Here is a 19,756-nt window from a genome sequence, read left to right on the forward strand (position 1 = left end):
TCATCGTATAACCCGGGATACATGGTGATACTTTTGGAGATTGGAGATGATATACATACTTGAAAGATATTTTTGAAAATTGCTTACAATGGACAATTTATGATTCAACGAAGGCAAAAACCATTAGAGTCATGGAAATCTGTCATTTTAGAAGAACATTGAGTCCCAAGGTAAAAGCTCGGGGTTCTACTCGAGAATACATAAAGACAGTTGAAATTTTGTTTTCATATATTTATGAATTAAGTAATAACCTTTGGATCATAGTTTACGTTAAAGTCTTTCAAACCACGAACATAATAACAGTGCTAAAATGAGGGGGTTTGAGAAAAACTCCATCCATCTGGGTTATAATAGTTTTTTTTGCCCTCAGGCGTCGATCTACAAAAGTTTGAATTATCACACGTAGTACTTTTATTAGCAATAAACACGGTATATCGGATGGACAATGGAATGGATCATACCGATCTTGTACTTTCCGTAGTCATGACGAATAAAAAAAACTCAATTTCAATTTGACCCTTCGTGAAAAAACCCACAACTCTGACACTTAACGCTCAACGTGAAACTTGACTGCTCAAAAAGACCACGTGAAGTTGCCATTTTTATCAAATAGATTGATTTCAATTTGAAATAATCTTAAAAAAAGAAACAAACAAAGATCAAAAAGACACATCACGCGTACAGTTTCCTCCGTCAAATCAAACTCTCGCTCGCACGTTCCCCCAGCACATCCTGTATTATATACACACACTCAAAACTTCAAGTACATAATCCATCTCCTCTGATGTTCCTCGGTGTGAATTCATTACATTATGCTCGTCGGAGGCCTCATCACGCACATCCCATACACTTTCCTCGTAATATCACACACACACACACCCATAATATACACGCATCGACCGATGAATGGGTTCAATGGGTTTCCTACTTGCACGCTCCACTCTCTCTCTCTCTCTCTCTCTCTCTGACGTCTTTTCTCTCTCATCCTCTCTCGTTTTACTTATATATACGTATGCCATTGCAAGGGGGAGAGCAGCTGTCCGACTCTGCAGTGAAACGCTCAACTGATGCCTGTCTGCGTGTATAATATAACTTGTACGTTACACAGACACATATATCTTTTTTTTTTTTTTTTTTTTTTTTTCATACGTGCATGTGCTCTGATGACTTTTTTTCGATATCGATGCGCACGGAGTATGGATGGATTTCTCGAGAAAGTTTTTCTCGCTTCCTTTTTTTTTTTTTTTTTTTTCACTACACATCACATACGATTGGGCGGAGGTTGAGTTACGCACCAAGTGAGAGCTGCACTTGCGTGTCGAGGAACATGGGAGCTTTTATAATCCGGACGCGCTGCTTGATGCTATTCATATATAAATATACGTATATGCGCAATGACGATGATTATTTTTGAAATACATTTATTGTTGGGTGTACGTTTTGGATGTATATGATTTATCGCGTCCGTGGACTGATTTTTTTTTTTTTTTTTTTTCTCAATCGAGGCGCCGTAATGAGGAAACGCTGGATCGAAGGAAATCATTAATAAGAGCTTTCCTCCGCCGCATTGTTCTCTTTACTCTCGTGTGTAGGTATATATACACAAGTCGCGTCGAAATGAGAAAAAGAAAAAGAGAGACACGCGCGGACGTCATAAAGCATATCTCTCGCGAGAGTAGGTATATAATATATATATATGAACAACCAACGAAAGTAAAAATTACGAACTACATGTTAATTAAAATTCCGATATTCATTCATGCGAGTGCCTTTCCTCTATAGGGTATATACCTACATAATATATGTGTGCACGTATGGACATTGTAACGACGAGGCGCAATCGTTACGTCGACGACGACGAGCGTGTCCCATTAAATCAATCTTACGTGGGTAGGTATATATATATATGCAGGATGGGTGTATTTATACACTGCAATGAAAGTTTAAAGGAAAAACTTGAAATTGGGATTTCAGCGTCTCTGTATGTATAGCCATTCCAACGGGTATATACATGTAATAATAAAACGATCATTAAATTCCGAGAGAGCAGTGTAACAACTTGTGGTATATACTTATAGCGGAGCATCGTTTTCTCTTTCATCCTTTGAGGCCTCGACTCTCGAACTGGAGCACTATTTTTACACGCACTCGTCTCTCGGGCACAGGTATGTACCATAGATAAAAAAAAAAAAAAAAAAGATAGTATGACGTAGGGAAGAGGAGGAGGAACTTGCATACTCTAATTCCTTCCAATGTTCTCTTTTCCGTACTATCCATCGGCTCTCCACTTTCCTTTTTCGAGAGGCTGTATATATGTACGCTCCATCTATGCTGTTGTTGGGATTTATTTTTATCCGCGTATACCGTATATCAAACACGCGCAGTGTCGTCCTCGTTTTCTTTTTTTGAAGAAATCTATTTAAAAAAAAAATTGTGCAATCGATGGAACCAAAAATTAATAATGTAAAGTTTTTGGGCTTCGTCGCGTAAGTTTGATCTTGCGTCAAGACCATAATACTATTTGGACAAAACGGATTTTCTTTTATCTTCTTGTCATTTGCTTCCCTTCATATCCCGATTTTTCGTAGATTTCGACGTAAGTATACGCAACATTCGTTTTCCGACCCTCTCGATTAAGCTATTAGTTATTCTGTGTCACTCTATTGTCACGTAATAAACACAAGACTCCGTTGCCATAAACATTGGATTCCCTCTCACAACAATATTGTCACCGAATTAATGTTTATAAACTCTGTTGTGCCTTTGAACGCGTTGTTCATTGTATAAATTTATAAATTCACGATTAATTAAAGAAAGCATGTATATCATGTAATAGGAGGTTCTCTCTTTCTTTGATACAATTACAATTGCAGCTTCGTTGTGGCAGAGGCTCTTCCGCCGTGCAATATCTCGCGTATAAGTACCGCGACTCCTCGATAATAATGAAACATATATATGCGTGCACTGCATATTACGGAGTGCATACATAAAGATATACACCCTACAAGGGGGTTTTCTCAATTAGCGTAACGATGACGAGTGGAACGCGTGTGTTGTACATATGGATAAACGTATACATACAGATACAAAGCGTATAAATATTTGCGCGTACGAAGCACAGTGTACCATATTGTATCTATACGTGCGTGTATCTATATGTATAAACATGTACAATTAAGCGATTAAAGTACATCTGATGGCGTATAATTTCGGGCTCGTATCGTTTGATGCTGCTGGCGTCTAAATATACGCTTCGTTAAGCTTTCATGAGCATTGTATCCCCTGTATACACATATACATTGTGCATATCTACGCGCTCTGCGCCCTTACGTGATGACCCAGGACGCGTTATATTTGCGCATTAGTTACAATTAATCGACCGAAGGATGAACCGATAGTACCACGTATACCTTTTTTTTTATTTTGTACAGGTACTTCCTCGTTGTCAGCAACAAACCCGCGTCAACTCACACGCCTCGCAATAAAGTAAACAGATCGTAAAGTACCAATAGAGACATCCTTGGATGATAAATATACGACAAAGGCAAGGAAAAACGAAGGACTCGTGCCAATATATACCCCGCCCGCAAGAGCGTCCACAAACATATATAATATAAACTCGTGTCTCCGCAGTGTCCACGCACACCTACATGTACATGTTTATATACATATATTATGTACAGTTTGAAACAACGCAACGAGGTATGCGACACGCCGGCATGAGCAAAAGTACAGCCATCGCGGAATGCGTCTACTACTCTCCAGCCGGTGCATGCATATACGTCCATCCTATGATATAAAAGACAGGGGAAAAAAGATCGGCAAGGGGGAAGGTCCACAAAAAAAGGGAAATCGCATATAAGAGTCGTTGCGAGGGGCCCTGCAAGCCCCCCCATCAGCGCCGGCGCACTCGTGTATATACATGTACGGTAAATTACACATACAAAACCCGCTCTTCTAACGAAGGCGCTCTCCATAAGCGACAGCAAAAGGGAGAGAGAGAGAGAGAAAACGGGATGGGACGATCACGACGACGGCGAGACGCTCTAAACGCGACGATGACGGCTCGAGGCACATATACGGACCCGTGGAAGGGGAGGAGGAGGGAGGCGATTAAAAGCCGGAGGCTGCAGCTTTTCTTCCTATACATGCGTTGTATGATGTGCCCGGCCGCGCGCTAATGGCCCAGAGAGCGAGCTTTTTCTCTGCGTGGCTTTTTTTTTTTATTTCTTTCCGGCTGTATACGGCGCGCGGGGCTGAGCCCATATCACGGACGACGCGATGAGGCGCTATAACGGGAGATGCGCACCAGTCCAGCGTTTCAACGTTTGATGCAATACGGCATGGGCGGGTGCTCGTTGTTACCCCTTCTGTCTGCTCGTGAAGCCTTTTTGTTTTGTTTTCTTCTTCACCGCTGCATCGGCGTTGCGCGAGCTTTTTCGAGGAAAACGCGGCTTTTGGAGTGTTTGGACCGTGTATAACCCGCGAGGTTGATTATACTCTAGACCATCTCTGTTGTCTCTCTTCACCTTTTGGCTTTCACGTACAACACAGATACATAAGTGTGTATACATGATGGGCCGCGTGTATTCACGTAATAATATATACGTGCAAGGGTTGAACAAAAAAACAAACAAACAAAAGTACAATAATCAAAAGAGTTGGTTGTGGAGGTGTCGAGTTGCACGTAGACAAAACCCATGTGCAGAGAGAATACAATACATATAGCCGGGAGAAGGCATTTAAATTGAAAAATAATGTTGGCGCGAGCAGACGAAGGGGGAGGCTCCCCGATCCTTGGGAAAGTCGGAGAGACAGACCGTTAAAATCGCCGATGCGGAATGATATGCTGCGATTCCGAGTGTACCCCCTTTCCCTCCTCCGTTGGACCGTTTATTTGTTTTATCGGAGAGTTTTGCGGAAGAATTTCGCGGAGGAATCGATCGAGATCGGTACACCTACTGTATACGTACACACATTTGCCGGTTTCCCAGGCTTCCTTTATTCGTGCGATCGAATAAACATCGGCAAATGATTTTTACGCATGATTATATTAATATAGGGTATAGGTTGAACACCCACCCCCCCCCCCCCACTTCTCTCCTACAGCACTTAGCCGAAACGACGCGAGTCATTCGAAGGATGCCGATTTCCAGAGTATGACGCACGATGTGGGCTCGCTCTCACTTTTATGCGTGTGTTTATTATACTTGTGGCAAATGTGCGCGCATAATACGCGTATTTCCCGGAGGAGTATAGGATACAAGAGGTTCCCTTCCTTTTTGCAGTCCCCTTATTTCTATATATGTGTTGTCTAGCCGTGCACGGGCGTGTAATATATGGGAACCCAACGCTCGTGGCGCTCGTTGTTTTCGTTCGATATTCGCAAATGCCACTTTCGAGGGGAAGCAGAGCCACTATAGACTCTGGAGCCCAATCAACCTAACGTTTTCTCGAGACTTTTTTCTCCCCCTCCCCCCTTTCACCTCCCGTTTCTTTTTTGCCTCGGGGGATTTTTGCCCTAATGGGCAGGTATGTGTACTCTTGTCTCTCCGCGCGTGGAAACACTTGTATATTGTGTCTGTGCGCGGTAAATTCCAAATTGAGCATTTCGACGCGGTCGCGATGACGTGCTGTTGGTGTGTTACAGTCGAGCCCTCGAAAATTCGTCACCATACAGCCGGTGAATAGAATTTAAACGAACAAACAAAGAAATCGCAAGAAAACCCGAAAAAATTCTTCGTGCGTGTCGTTGATGCAATGAAACCATGCGCACGAGAGCGCGCTTGCAAACCAATCCGTCAATCTATAAACGGCAGTCCAATAAACAACGCGAAGGACGGGCTTTACAAGCGGTGCAACAACCACTAAAACCCTCGAAACGGTATACCCACACAGACACACATTCCTCGAGTTTCCTTCTTCTTTTTCCTCCCGAGCAAAGAGGCATCGAAAGCACGCGCGCATCTTAGCAATCTCGCGCTCGCGGAACTTATCTCGGGAACATCCCCCGCCCCCCCCCCTTTCCCCATCCACCTCTTTTCTCTCTTTAACGCTGCAGCCTGTGTGACTAAAATTATTTCCCGAGCCTCGCGCGCCACGCGTACTTACACTCTCTCTCTCTCTCTCTCTCTTTTCTCTTCTTTCTCCTCGACAGGCTGCTTTTCTATAAGTTGGGCTATACTCGCGCGTGGGACGTGCCGATACGAGAGATCCTTAGGATTCTTGGCTTTGCCTATCCACGCGGACTCGGGGGTGATGAGAAAAGGCCGTTTATACGTACAGTATATACGTAAGAAAAGTTCCCTCTGACCCCCTGCAGTTGCAGTTTAAGGTACATTGGAACGAGAACCGAGACTTAATAGAGCAAACGGCGAGCAAACCGTGCCATTGTTTCGTATATTCATGGCCAAGAAGGGACGGGGGAGTGGGGTAGGGGGCGTGAGATTTTCGTTTCCAAGTCCGCAGACGGAGGGAAAAAAGTGCTGCTGCTTTATTGTTCTTCGGGGAGAGCGAAACCCGAGCCATACGGATGAAAGAGCTCTTGCACGTGATATGGTTACGGTCGTGCTTAATGTACAAAAGGAGGCCTCATTAAGATGAGTTGCATTGTGCTGTGTTCCACCCGGGAGGAAAACGGGGGGTGGGCGAAAAAGTGCGTTTTGATGCATCTCGCGCGTTTTTCATTTCGGGCACTTTGATGGAAGTTGGAAACCGAAATTAAAAAAAAAAAAAAAAAAAAAAAAAAAAAAAAAAAAAAAAAAAAAAGAGCCATTATTAACAGAGACTTTTTTTGGGTGGAAAAGCCGGCCCATTGTGGCGTTTTGTTTTGATGGCGGGAGTCGAAAAATTTCCAATCTCCGTACCACTAGACAACAATCGGCTAAAAGGTTATTGTACATACTTACTGGATATTATTTCCAGCTCGATCGTACTACGTGGAAAAAAAAGGTACCTATATACATAAAAAGTCCGGAGAAAGGTGCTTACGGAACAAAAGTCAAAAGCCAACTCGAATCTGGATTGGCCTCGGCCCAATTAGACGAAACAAACGGGATGCACCATGGAGCCCACGTCCCCCAACACCGTGTACCCGCAGTAATGCCCACAAAGGCACCCATTATTACACGAAAATGTCGCTTCGCTCACGCACAAGTGGAGGAGAAAAAGAAAAACAGGCAACAGATACATATCTTTTTATAGGCGTACAAGGAGGAGGGGGGGGGGAGGAAATCTCTCGAATCTTGATAAGAGCATCAAGGTCCCATCCTCCTCCTCGAGACTTGCTTTATGCTAATTGAGAGTGACAACGAAAAGCGAAAACTGCTCGTTTATGTATATGTATACATGTATACATTGGGGTATGTGTAAGCCCTCATAAGTAACACCGGCACTTTTGCGCGCGTGATGCGAGCCAAGGAACAAAGAAGGCCATTACTTAGAATCATAAGGAGAAGGAGGAGGTGTACTCGGGGAATTCAAAGTATCTCGGAGCCATGTGTGTAGAATTTTCGAGGAATCGAGCAATCAGCAGGGCTTTGTTATATATGTGTTACTTACCGATCCGATCGGTGGTGCGATAAGCAAGAGGAGGAAAGCTTTTTTTTTTTTTTTTGTATAAAATCGTCAACGACTATACAGCACTCGTGGGTCGGTACAATGTTTGCCCTCCTCTCGGATCATTTGTTCTGTTTGCCGTGACAACACGACTCGCGCGATAAGCCCAATTGTGTATATCTTCCCGCTTCGACGCGGCTCGCGTTGAGAGAAATTAAAAAAAAAAACAAAAAAAAAAAAAGACAAGTCCGAAAACAAATTTTATCAATCAATATAGGCCGAAAATATACCTGCACCGAAAATTTCGTTCACATGGGCAAATGGCCTTTTCAATCGTCGATCCACACCCACTCTCTGGGACCTGCATCACGTTACACCATGACCGCGTACATGCATCGACGTACAGATCATTGATGAAACACGAGAGATTAGCCAACCTATCCCATAAACGGAAAACAACAATTACAGTAACGATGCTATAAAACAAGTATTCGTATGATATATGATGTATGCGCATGCACCCTGGACCATTGACAAAGGACGGTAACTCAGAGGGGAACAATCATTGGTTAAAACGTGCAGAGAACCCACGGAGAGAGAGAGAGAGTAAGGTGCCCCCGAGAAACCGCATATAGTTAATACCCATAAAATATAATGTAGGAACTGGGTTGTACAGCCGAGGAATTTCCGTATAGTGTATGGCATTGCGCCCGTAGCCGGTGTTTATTATGAATAAGTAAGTATATGCCCCAGAGAGAGGGAGAGCGTAACAATGAGAAATGTAACATATATATACCTGCTGCTCTTGCCTTATACAACCATTGGATTTTGTTGTTCGAGTGTATGCGGGGAATATGGTAACCCGCACTTATCATTGGACTATTAGGGACGATAAATATCTGGAAAACTATCTAAATCGGCTTTTGGGCCGTGATGTCTACAGTATGTGTACGTGTGTGTAAATTGTTGGTAAAACGTAAAGAATTGACGTGTGTGTACGAGACTAGTGATTTTACTTTGTTATCTGTACGAGCGATGTGGTGTGCGCGGTATATAGAGTCATTTGCTAATGCGGCGTAGTTTACCTATATACGATGCTTTCCGATGTTGGGCAAGATAAAGAAATTTTCGTGGTTTTCCTTGAAGGCTTCGCACGCGCGTGTAAATGTGAGCGATTCTACGAAAAAAAAAACAAAAAAAAAAAAAAAACCATGTAGTGCCCTTGAAATAAAATGAAATTTATTGTTTCAAAGTACATCGGGGACTAAGATTTTTATCCGACCAAACTACCTTAGAGATAAGAAATTTCTCAGGCTATACTCCCCATTTGTCCCGTGTTTTATCAGAAGATATTCAAGGAGTATTGGACCAAAAGAGACGTAGGTGTGGTCCGAGTTCGGCCTACGGTGTGAATTGTTATACCACAATATTTTTCTCAACCGTTTCTTCAGATATTTTCCCCAAAACTCGATAAATCTCTCGACTCGTCGATTTTTTTTTTTTAAGTTTCCCTTCCAAACACCTAATCAAACGAGAGTCAATAATTCACGCCATTAACATAAAGTTCATTACACACGCGATTTTCCATTCTTTTTGCGCGCACATCCTCCGTATGGACTGTAGACTCAACACCATCGGCGAGCCACGGGATTAGTTGTACACACATTTTCGTTTCGAAAAGGATTTATGGATCGGGCACTGGACCCTCTCCGTACACATGATGTGCATTCGTAGGTACGTATACCTACGGGTGAAAAATCAAGGGGTTAACGCGCACAAAGGGAGGAGATAAGTGCGCGTGGAGCAAAATTTATGCCCGCTTCGCTCTACGCTTCCTCTTTTTTTTTTTTTTTTTTTTTTTTTTTTTTTTTTTTTTTTTTTCTCGACTAGACGAGCCGAGGTGTATATGTGCACGCAGAGGAGAGAGAGAGAGAAAGAAGCTCGTTACGGTGAGAGTGAAATTCTTGGGCGCTCGTATTTCTCTTTTGATGAGCTGAACTTGTTTTTCAAGCGCCCACTGCGGTTTACCTTGGTCTATCTTTTTTTTTTTTTTGTTTTTTTTTTTTCTTCTCCTCGGACTTTGGGAAAACACCCGTACGAGAATACGTGCCGAAAGAAAGAGAATTTCCTTTTGTCCCCCGCCCCCGATTTCTTCCTCTTCACAATTATTCAAATCACTCTGCGCTTGGGAGATGCAAAAAAAAAAAAAAAAAAAAAAAAACAAACCAAATTTCGCAACGCGATGATAAATATATATATATTCCCGTGTTGCAAATGTACAAGTGCACCCTAGAGGGATTACATTCAAGTCGTTGGTAGGCAAATATGTATTTATTCATGATTCTCGTACAACATGCGCCTTAAAAGTCAAATTGGTCGGCTGGAAAATTCGCACGTACCCAAAAAATGTGTGCGCATTCACGTGCCCGTGGTTTCCCCCAATTAGACTCCCAACATATTATATTTATATCATGTGCACCTTACATTGTACGGACACACGTGTATTTTAGCGTATGGTCCGATTTCAACTGTATACTCTGCATCCCATGGTAGCTCGAATCGGAATTTCTCGCCCGCAACGTGTGCGGGTGGAAGGGCGTGAGAAAAAAAAAAAAAAAAAAAAAAATTCGAGTTTACTCAACGGGACGAAAATTACACACCAAAGAGAGGGCCGTCAAACGTGGGGCTCCCAAATTATTATGTGTAAACACAAATTCCCGAGGTGTGAAAAAAAAAAAAAAAAAAAAAAAAAAAAAAAAAAAAAAAAAGGGAAACCCGCTCGTGCTCGCCGTCCCAAACGTATAAGCTATCCGATTTCAGATCGGCCGAAAAGTCTTCAATCTTCGAGTTGTCGCGTATGGGCAGGTGCAGCGTGGCTCGCTCCGCACGTCGTAAAGAAGCCATTGGAGGTGGAGAGCAGGACCATCGAGCGAGAGTCCCTCGAGGGGTACAAGGGGGCAAAGAAAAAAAAAAAGAAACGTATTCCCAACGAGACAAACAATCCGAGGAGACGAAGCGGCTTAAAAATACTCGAAAAGGAATGCACCCCGAGGTACTTTTAATTAAAACCCTTTTGCCCGCGACGCAGGGTCCCCGGGATTTTTTTTTTTTTTTTTTTCTTCGTATAGCGATGTTAATCGATGCACCGAGTCTCCGCGGAGAAGAAAGAAAGAAAGAAAGAAAGATTCAAAGTGCACCGGAATGCATGCGAGCGTGCGTGCGTGCGCGACCTTGCGTGAGAGACAAGTGGGGGTGGGGGGTGCTACCGCGATTTCGTTACATACACTCTCCCGCGCGCGGCGTGTAAATGTAATGTAAGCCTAATAGAGGGGACACTTTGCGCTTCAATGGGCATTCGTGATGCAGTGTGTGCTTTGTTTGAAAAATAATCCCCCGGCCTGCACCGAGCGGCCAATTGGTATTCGATCGGTGTAAGATTTTTTTTTTTTTTTTTTTTTTTTTTTCGTACGGTTCAAGGGGGACGTTCGCGTGCGTGCGGGGGGCTTCGGGGCAGTTTAAGCGCGTGCGTGATTAGATAGAGGATAAATTTGCATTGTTGCGAATGGTAATGGAAATCCATTAGAGAGTAAGAGAAGGGCTACTAGGTGGTGCTGTTTTTTTTTTTTTTTTTTTTTTTTTTTTTTTTTTTTTTTTTTTTTTTTTTTCGTTGATCTCTTGCACGCGCGCGTGTGCGCTCATTATTCTAATGCGTTGATTTTCAATTGAACGCTATCTTTACCGTGTGTATACGTGTGCACACGTGTAGGAGCGGGAGAGCTGATGGGGAGATCGAGGGTGGGTGTTTTCTTGAAGCAAATGTAGGTGCACGTGCATGCAGTTGGGTTGTTTTTACACGGATGGGCATAGTTTTTTTTTTTTCCATCCGGACTTCAAAGTCAGCTTTATTATGCCACAATTCTCAACGCAAGTTCAGAGCTTCAAATTTTTCTGGTTTTTTTAAATTTGAAATTTTTTCTAGTACTTGTTGGTACAATTTCACATTTTTGCCAAATTTCTATAATGGTCTATTAATTGCTATTTGAACGAATTTTTGGTTTAATACTCACTGTTGTCTTGGCTGATGAAAAAAAAAAAAAAAAAAAAAAAAAAAAAAATACATCACTCGCAAAATTATCGGTCATAAAAACAAAAAATAAAAAAATTTTCCTCAAACCGCGATTTACTCGTCCGAAGGCCTAATCGACGCGGCAAATAAAAACAGCTCGTAAAAATGCCTTTCTCCCGCTTAATTGAAGAAAAAAAAAAAAGCGACCTTGCGCCCGCATGACTCACCGCACAGCCGCATCTTTGAGACCCGCCAAATTTCGGCATCGGAAACACCATACTGCCGCCGTCGCAGCCCCACAGGCCACACACCCTCGATGTACACGCCCAATGAGCCACACGAGCCAACCAACTGGACACGCGCGGGCTTCTTCTCTTCGCAGCTGGCAATCATATGATCGCCCCACACCTGCTCGCTAACTTTACTCAATTTTTTTTTTTTTTTTCTTTCTTTTTCCCCTGCATGCACACGCGCTCCGATCGTTTTACACGCACCAAAATCTACTCCAGTGGACAATTCGATTGTACACGCTGCGAAAGCGTCTCGCCAATTGTAACTTGATGGCCGTTAATAAAATAAGCTCGCGCACGCGACGACAGCACAACACTGTCTCGTAAAACTCGCGATGTGTCTTTTCCCAAGTACCGTCTTGTATATGTCTCCAAGAGATCGACTGTGAAGAAAAAAAAAAAAAAAAAATTTCCATTCACACGCATACCGATATAGATCGGTAATGTACGTACGTTACACACGACTACGTGCGCAAAGGGAAACAAAAAAAATGTTTGCGCGATTTATTCAGCGCCGGAGTTATTCGTAAGAAGAAAAAGGTGAGCTTTGTGGAAAGGAGCGCCACAGAAGTCGGCTTATCGCTACTCAAACACACGGACGCGTTATCGAAAAAAACACGCTTCATTTCGGCCTGACGTTAATATTAATTCGTTATACGAGTAAACCTTGTAACTACGACGAAAAGAAAAAAAAAAAAAAAAAAATGTACACGTTCCGAGCGTCTTTCGAAACTGCGTACTCGCGCATGTTTATCGTACATTATTCGTGAACTAGAAGAGCCTCGCCAAATATCCCTCTTATCTGGGCAACACATACACGTTGCCTCGATCGTCCAAACACTCGAATGGACTTTGCGTACAACGAGTCTCCTAAATGACTCCTCAAAAAAAAAAGGGGTTGGGGAAGCCGTAACAAGTCCCGATCTCGCGTTTTAATTGCATTGCACGGTGTTTTAGAGCGTATATAAAACTCGCGAAAAATCACAAACTCCCTCGCAAACAAAAAGGACGAAAAAAAAAAAAAAGGATAAATGAACCACAGTGGCGATAAGACAAGCGTATAATTATAACGGCTCTCGGAAATGCCATTACAAGTATAGCAGAGGGCATAAAAACCCGTTCTATTTCTAAACCTTCCCCCCCTCGTCCATGTATACGATACCCTTGGCCCTTGGAGAGGGTCCGTGTGCCTCGAGGTCAAAATTAACTCCCGTTCGCGTGACTCAACGCCTTCTGCCCCCCCCTTTTTTTTCTTTATATTTCGTGTCTACCGTCGAAACATATATATATATCCGTTTACGGCGTGCCAGGCGCATTAGTAAGCGCATCCTGGGAGACATCACAGACTTTGGGGCGCCCGTGCGGTGATGGGTTATTTCTTTTTCAGCGCTGCTTTTTGATTTATACTCGCACAAGGATCCCCTTTTGGGGCGCGATGACAAAGATTGTGTGCCCTTTTTTTTTTTATACTAAAGCGATCTCGCGACTTTTGGCCAATATCGTTGCTCGGATTGTCGAACTGGACTCGGTCGTTGTCCGTACACGATGAGTTGGACATTGTGGGACGAAGAAAGGGACAAAAGGACGTACAATATAAGCTAGGAATTTTCGTTGTTTCCATACCCAATAATCATCCATCGCTCCGATAATCATTAGACTTTAGTATTTTGGTTTTCCCCGCAAAGGTTTTCCAAAATTTACCAACAATTTATCAGTTCACGGCCGCAACATATGGAATGAATTATCGCAGTACCTCATAATGAGCCATTCATACCGTATACGAGTGAAAAAACCTCAATGCCAAAGAGCTACTGCGTACATATATTGTAGCATATCGGTATGAGTATGTATATACGCACATCTGGCAGCCGCGGCGGTACGTCCACGTATACGATTATATACGCATAATCGAAAGGAAAGCCGGAGAGCAAACGCATGTTTATGTGAGGCTAAAGTCTTCCGCGCATAATATATTCAACTTTGTTTTTTCCGGTAAATATAAAAACTGATCGCCCTCCTCGAGCTTCATTTTACGTAGGAGATTCACTTCGATCCGATGGCACGCACGTCCCAATCCACGTGTGATATCGTGGCGCAACTTTTTTTTTATGTTTAAAAATACATATACAGTAACATCGATAGGCGTGTCAGAATGAAATAATGTAAAGCAGCTCCAGCTGTGCAATGATTATTACAATCGAGCTGAGGCTCCTCGTGTTTTTATTATTATTATTATTGTTTTGAAAACAAGAAAAATCGTTGAGCAATTGAAAACTTGATTGGATTTTACGGGTGCACTTGTGGCAACACATGTAATTATTGTTATTATTTTTTTTTATTTTTTCTTTTTCGTGTGTTCCCTGCTATTTTGTTATCGATAATAACATAATTATATTTGGTATTCAAAAGTGAAAAAATTAATTTGGCACGTTACTCCATCAACTGACTCTGCGCAGTTGTCAAAGATACATGTATGTGGTGGCGTTGAATCGAGTTTGACCGTTAGTTCGTATCTCCAACCATAAGAAATAGTGTGTAAAAATGCCGTCCAAATGAATCAAAATAAGATCATTGGGCGTCTTTGTGGGAGCTTCTGGCATCAATGGTCATGCTTTTTTTTTTTTTTTTAAATCGTTTAGGCAATAAAAACAGCGTTTTTCACGTTGCAATAAAAAAAGGACCTTCGTCTCGTCCAGCAAATAATCGCCTGAGACAACCCAAAACAATACGTATAGGTCCGATCGAATGGGTATTCTTATGTGATGCCATTTTCCTCCCACATTCCCTCTCCCCGTCACATGGATTTCCCCCCTTTTCTCCAAAAGAAAAGAAAGAAAAAAAAAGTCACGCTACTTTTTTGGCATTTGGATTACCGTGTTTCGAGAATCGCGCGTGTTTACGACTTTACCGCTATTACGTGAAGCACCGAAATGTTGCCGATTCGATTACCAGAAGAAGAAGAAGAAGTCGATTGCGGGGACCCGTTACCTTTTTATACGTGCAGTGAGGCCATTTCGCGATACAACGGAGGTAAATTTTTGTACATACCACGTGATTGTGTAGTACCATAGCTGTGAGAGAAAATTAAAAAAAAAAGCAAAAAGACAGCGTCCTTGAACCTATATGAACGTGATAAGTGAAAAACAAATGTTTAGCCATGGCGACAAACGCGCGATTCCAACGACAAATATCATCGAAAATGATGATTTTTGCTGAACGACGGTGTAAATTTACGATGCCTATGTACACCCTACACGTGTACGTATAGGCAAACTCATTCACGACTCCCGTGCGTTGATTTGTACAGAAGAGCGTATATAGGTATTATCGTCTAATTAAAGGTGTTGGTGCCCCCTCGGTGGCTTGCGTATCAATGGCAATAGGCAGTGTTTTTGCCAAGACTATAGGCGTAGGGCTAGCGTGCGTGTAATATACGGTACACCTTTGGCTCATCAACCATAGGGGAGAGCCGTTTGTTTTTCACGCGTCGCTATTAAGTACCTCCAAATTATACATGCGCCGGATGACCGAGTGAAATTTCCAGACGCAACTACTTAACAGCAGCTCGCACGTCACGGCTTTCTAAATGGGGATACGTTGGGTAAGCATAAAGCCTGTTCCGGGCTTTGCCGTGTGAATTAACATTGGAATCGATTAAAAACAATGAGTCCGCTCCCGTACAGCCCGAGCCCCGTCTCGGGGGAACAACGGCGCGTAATCGAAGGTTGCACAACGGCGCACCCGATAAATTGAGCTCTCATCCGATGGCCTTGAAAAGAAACAAGAAAAAAAAGAGGATGGAGGCAGGGAAGTTTTCCCGGGCAAATTGAATCGTAAATTTTGCACTTTAATTGCACTCGCGCCTGCTCGGCCGGCGAAATTAAATTTTCGCCCCCCCCCCTCCTCGAGAGAGAGAGAGAGTACAGTCTTATGTAGGGGCCCTTTCGTTTCTTTCGCTCCCGCGCATTGTCAAGGCCGAACGGGAGTGTGATGCTCTCTACTCGCGTTTACGCTCGTCCTTCTCCCCGGGTTACGATGATTCGATTGGTTTCGTTTTTGCGAGCCCCTTGTTTTTTTTTTTTTTTCCGGAGCGAGGGGGGGATGAGGTGAGATTCGTCCCGATACGCTCCGATGGGTTTCGAGACGACGACTCGGGAATTGATTTTTGAGGTTTGCGCGGCGATTGGGTATTAATTTCGCGAAAAAATACCGTCCCAGCCTTGATTTATATTCGTTTCCGGTGATGGGGTTGTATTTATTGGTCACGCTCCCTTGGAAACGCGCACGTATATACCTATATCGAATGCGGCGAGGAGGAATCTATATAACATACCTTTCGTGCAATTCGGAAAGAGAATTTTCATTTTCATGCAAGAGTCGATAAATCGCGGTGAGAATAATCTTTCGAACGAGAGCGTTGGAGAGAAGAGCCTTGGCCACACCAAGTGAGAGTGTTTGGCCGCGCGGAGAGACTCTCGAAAACAGAGGCCGTGAATCATAGGCCAAACGCGCTCGCGGCACTTACGCATACATAGAGTTGTCTCATGTTTATTAATGAGAGGAACGGAAATCATCGATGAGCAATCGCTCCTTTCTTACGCGCGTTCACGCTGGTTTCCCTTTTCTTTTCGGAGGTGTCCACGCGCCCACTCGACACGTTTCACGCGAATCTCAACGATACGCAGTCGCGAATTCTTTTCCTCGCATCGACTGGTCATAGGTGCATGAGAATTGTTTTTTTTTTTTTTTTTTTTAATTGTTTGCCATTTTAGATAAATCGTAATGGCGCTGGTGCAAACGCACAATGTTGCCGATCTCGCTGACTTTGAAAATTACACGCGTGCTTTGTTTACGCGTCACTGGCTCAGCGATAACACTGAACTTTAACACCTTTTCTTTCACGATCGATTACGTCGGCGCTAATAGAGTGAATTGACATCTTTTTTCTTTCTTCTCAAGTGGAATAGTCAAAACAATTGTAAAAAAAAGAATTTTTTTCTTTAATTTTTGTGATTAATTATCCTTGTTCGTATTTGAGTCATTTTCAAGGGTAATGCTGATGTTCGTATCTCGAGCCAAACTTTATTCCGTTCGGTATGTAAGGGATCCTTTTAAAAGTTATTTTATGATTTATTTAAGTTAGCTATTAACAATTTTATTTTTTCATAGTACAACAAACTATGATACCAAATCGACATCGCTTCATAACTGAACTCATTAAATACCTAACGCCAGCAAACAAATGTCTCTTCGTTATCTTATCACCAGTAATGAAACGAGTTCGAAAAAAAAATACTCATTTGCATACCAAAGTGTACCTCAAAAGTCATTAAAAAAAAAAAAAAAAAAAAAAAGAGAGAGAGAGAAGAAAAAAAGCGTTATAAATAAATAAACGTAACCACACTTTGCTCACCTTTTGTCTCATTCCCCTCTCAACTCGATCTAAAGCCAGCGACAGCTAAAGTGAAGCAGCGACGACAGCTCCAAAAAAAAAAGCGGCAGATCAACCTGGGGTGCAATGACTCGCAGCTTCCTTCTTTTATGTACGGTATACGTGTGTGCGCTATACGATGCCAAACTTAAATATAGTGGCTGGTCACTAAATCGGTACCACCACAGGGTCCACAGTTCAACAGTCGCACCCCCATACCTCACCCCCTCGACACAGTATCTTTTATCCGATCGATCGCGCACAGTGTATTCCAAGATGACGCAAATAAACCAAAAATCAAATCAACGCTCCACGCAGTAAGGAATGTTTGTGAAAAAAAAAAAGAAAATTTATTTCATTGCGATAAAAAGCATTTCTTTCGTAAGTTACGTGAGAAAAAAAAAAAGCTCGGAGCTGCAGTCGAGATAAGACGGCCCAATAGTCAATGAGAGCGGCTTTTCGCTCCGGCGGCCGAGGAGCGACTGGAGAACAGACAGCCGTTCTCCGGGCTGTGTGCGCCGCTACTTTACCACCGTGGCGCTCTGGAAAGCCTGTCTCTCTCAGTGCTCGGCTTATACGCGCGCCGGTATACATCAGGGAACCAATGGAACGTGCACCGCCGCGGCTATATCCGTGCCGGGGGTTCCCCCCTTTTTCTACCAGCCGCCGCCGCAGCGGCTCCTCGTCGTTCCTTTTGCCGCCACTGTCGAGAGTTCCTTCCTTCCTATTCCTTCCTTCTTTCGTTTTCCTCTGCCCCCCCCCCTCCACCCTCGACGTATACACTAAGCTTCGCTTGGCTTCTTTTCCTATATATAGGGGGTTTCTTTGTTGTTTTTGCGTCACGAGGACGCAAGGGTGTTATTTTATTTCATTTGTTTAAAATGCGATTGTCGGGTGTGCTGGGTATTTGCGTGTACTGTTCCGTTTAACGTGGAATTTTGATACGAGTCGTGCGCGCGGGTTTCGCTCGTGTTAGGGGAAAATTAATTTCTGTTGAAGACAATTTTTTGCTTTTAGGGTGAGCGATACAGAGCGCAAAAATTTACAATTATTTGTTTAATTTCGCTCTATAAATCTGTTATTTTTGTACTCATGAGAAGTGGAGATTTTTGGGTTGTTGAATAATATTTGATGGGCACGTAACAAGCCACATTAATTATACAATAATATTTTAAAGAGTGATGTCAAGAGACTAGCACTGACACAGACGAATTAACTGTTAATACGTTCGATTAAACAAAATAAATTGATCACACTACAGATTTTTCAATCATACACGTAATACCTATTATCTTATATATTATATCTGTCATTCCTAATGGTTGTAATAAAAATAGCAACAATCACTCATACACTTGCTTTATTTACAAATACGAGCATGATCGCATCAACAGTAATACTTACATACGTAACAGCACGTGTCTAAAATAAAAGTCATTAAAATATTCAATAAAGTGTTACCAGAAATTGAAACTATCGAGTAGCTTAGAAATTATAAAATACGTAGATTCAATATCTACTTTGCAAGATAATGTCACTTAAAAATCAAGAAATTTTATCATAACAAAGCACTAGTTTGATTTTTAGTTGACAATATCTCGCAAAGTCGACGTTAGATAAAAATATCGCCTAGTTTCACTCAAGAGGAAGAAACAGCAATATTTATGAATGAATATCAAGAAGACATTTGTCACAAGTGATTCAAGCATCGACGTGCCACGTTGGTATCAAAATTAAAAGTCGAGGGCCTATGAGCTCGCTAAAAAAACCGAAAATCATCAGCCTCTAGTGCCAATGGTTGCGCAAGCGATGACAGCAGCAAAAAAAAAAAAAAAAAAACCATCATCCAAACTTGCGAAAAATTAAACGAGGCGTCCTCAACCAACAAAAGCATCGAGGGCATCGATCCGAGAGTTCGTTCATCCGAGGCTCCTATCTTTCAATTAGCGAATGACGGGCAACATCATACGCGTTTAATCCGAGATTTAAAGGAGCCACCTGTTCGCAGGCCTCGAGATAGAAATCTATTTTTCGGAGGCCACAGCTCGCCACAGTGCCATATAATTGCACGTTTCGAGGCGTGAATGTACCGTTTGGACGTAATTTCATTTCGATTAACAGACCCCCACCCCCTCCTTGGCCTGGCACTGAAATCCACCGAGTCACTATTTCTTTATTTTGTGCTTCTTTTTTGACGCCTGGCGTATAAAGAGTTGATTATTTTTCAAGTGCTCCAATTGGCTTTTGTCGTTTTGCGATAGTGCGCGTAGGACATACAATACGCCTCGACCTTGTCCTGTTACAAATTACGTTGAACCCGAACACATATTAATTTATGCAAAAACGATATAATCAATTGCTTTTGTGTGTACTTTTAGCTCGAAAAAAAAAAAAATCTATTTTTCCAATAGT

At 42.5% G+C, this 19,756-nt stretch overlaps 1 protein-coding gene across 2 annotated transcripts in view; it reads right to left on the bottom strand.

Annotated features, from left to right (window-relative positions):
- Positions 1 to 17,741, bottom strand: part of LOC106645709 (uncharacterized) — an 83,505-nt gene extending 65,764 nt beyond the window's left edge. For both annotated transcript variants that reach the window (XM_089588660.1, XM_089588661.1), the window contains exon 1: positions 17,327 to 17,741. The gene's annotated coding sequence lies outside the window, so the exon portion shown is untranslated. The remainder of the gene's footprint in view (positions 1 to 17,326) is intronic.
- Positions 17,742 to 19,756: the final 2,015 nt, after the last annotated feature.

The sequence above is a fragment of the Copidosoma floridanum genome, unplaced genomic scaffold (assembly GCF_036245765.1).
Source record: "Copidosoma floridanum isolate Cflo_tuat_1 unplaced genomic scaffold, Cflo_Japanese_pri ptg000007l, whole genome shotgun sequence".
In the NCBI taxonomy this organism is placed as follows: Eukaryota; Metazoa; Arthropoda; class Insecta; order Hymenoptera; family Encyrtidae; genus Copidosoma; species Copidosoma floridanum.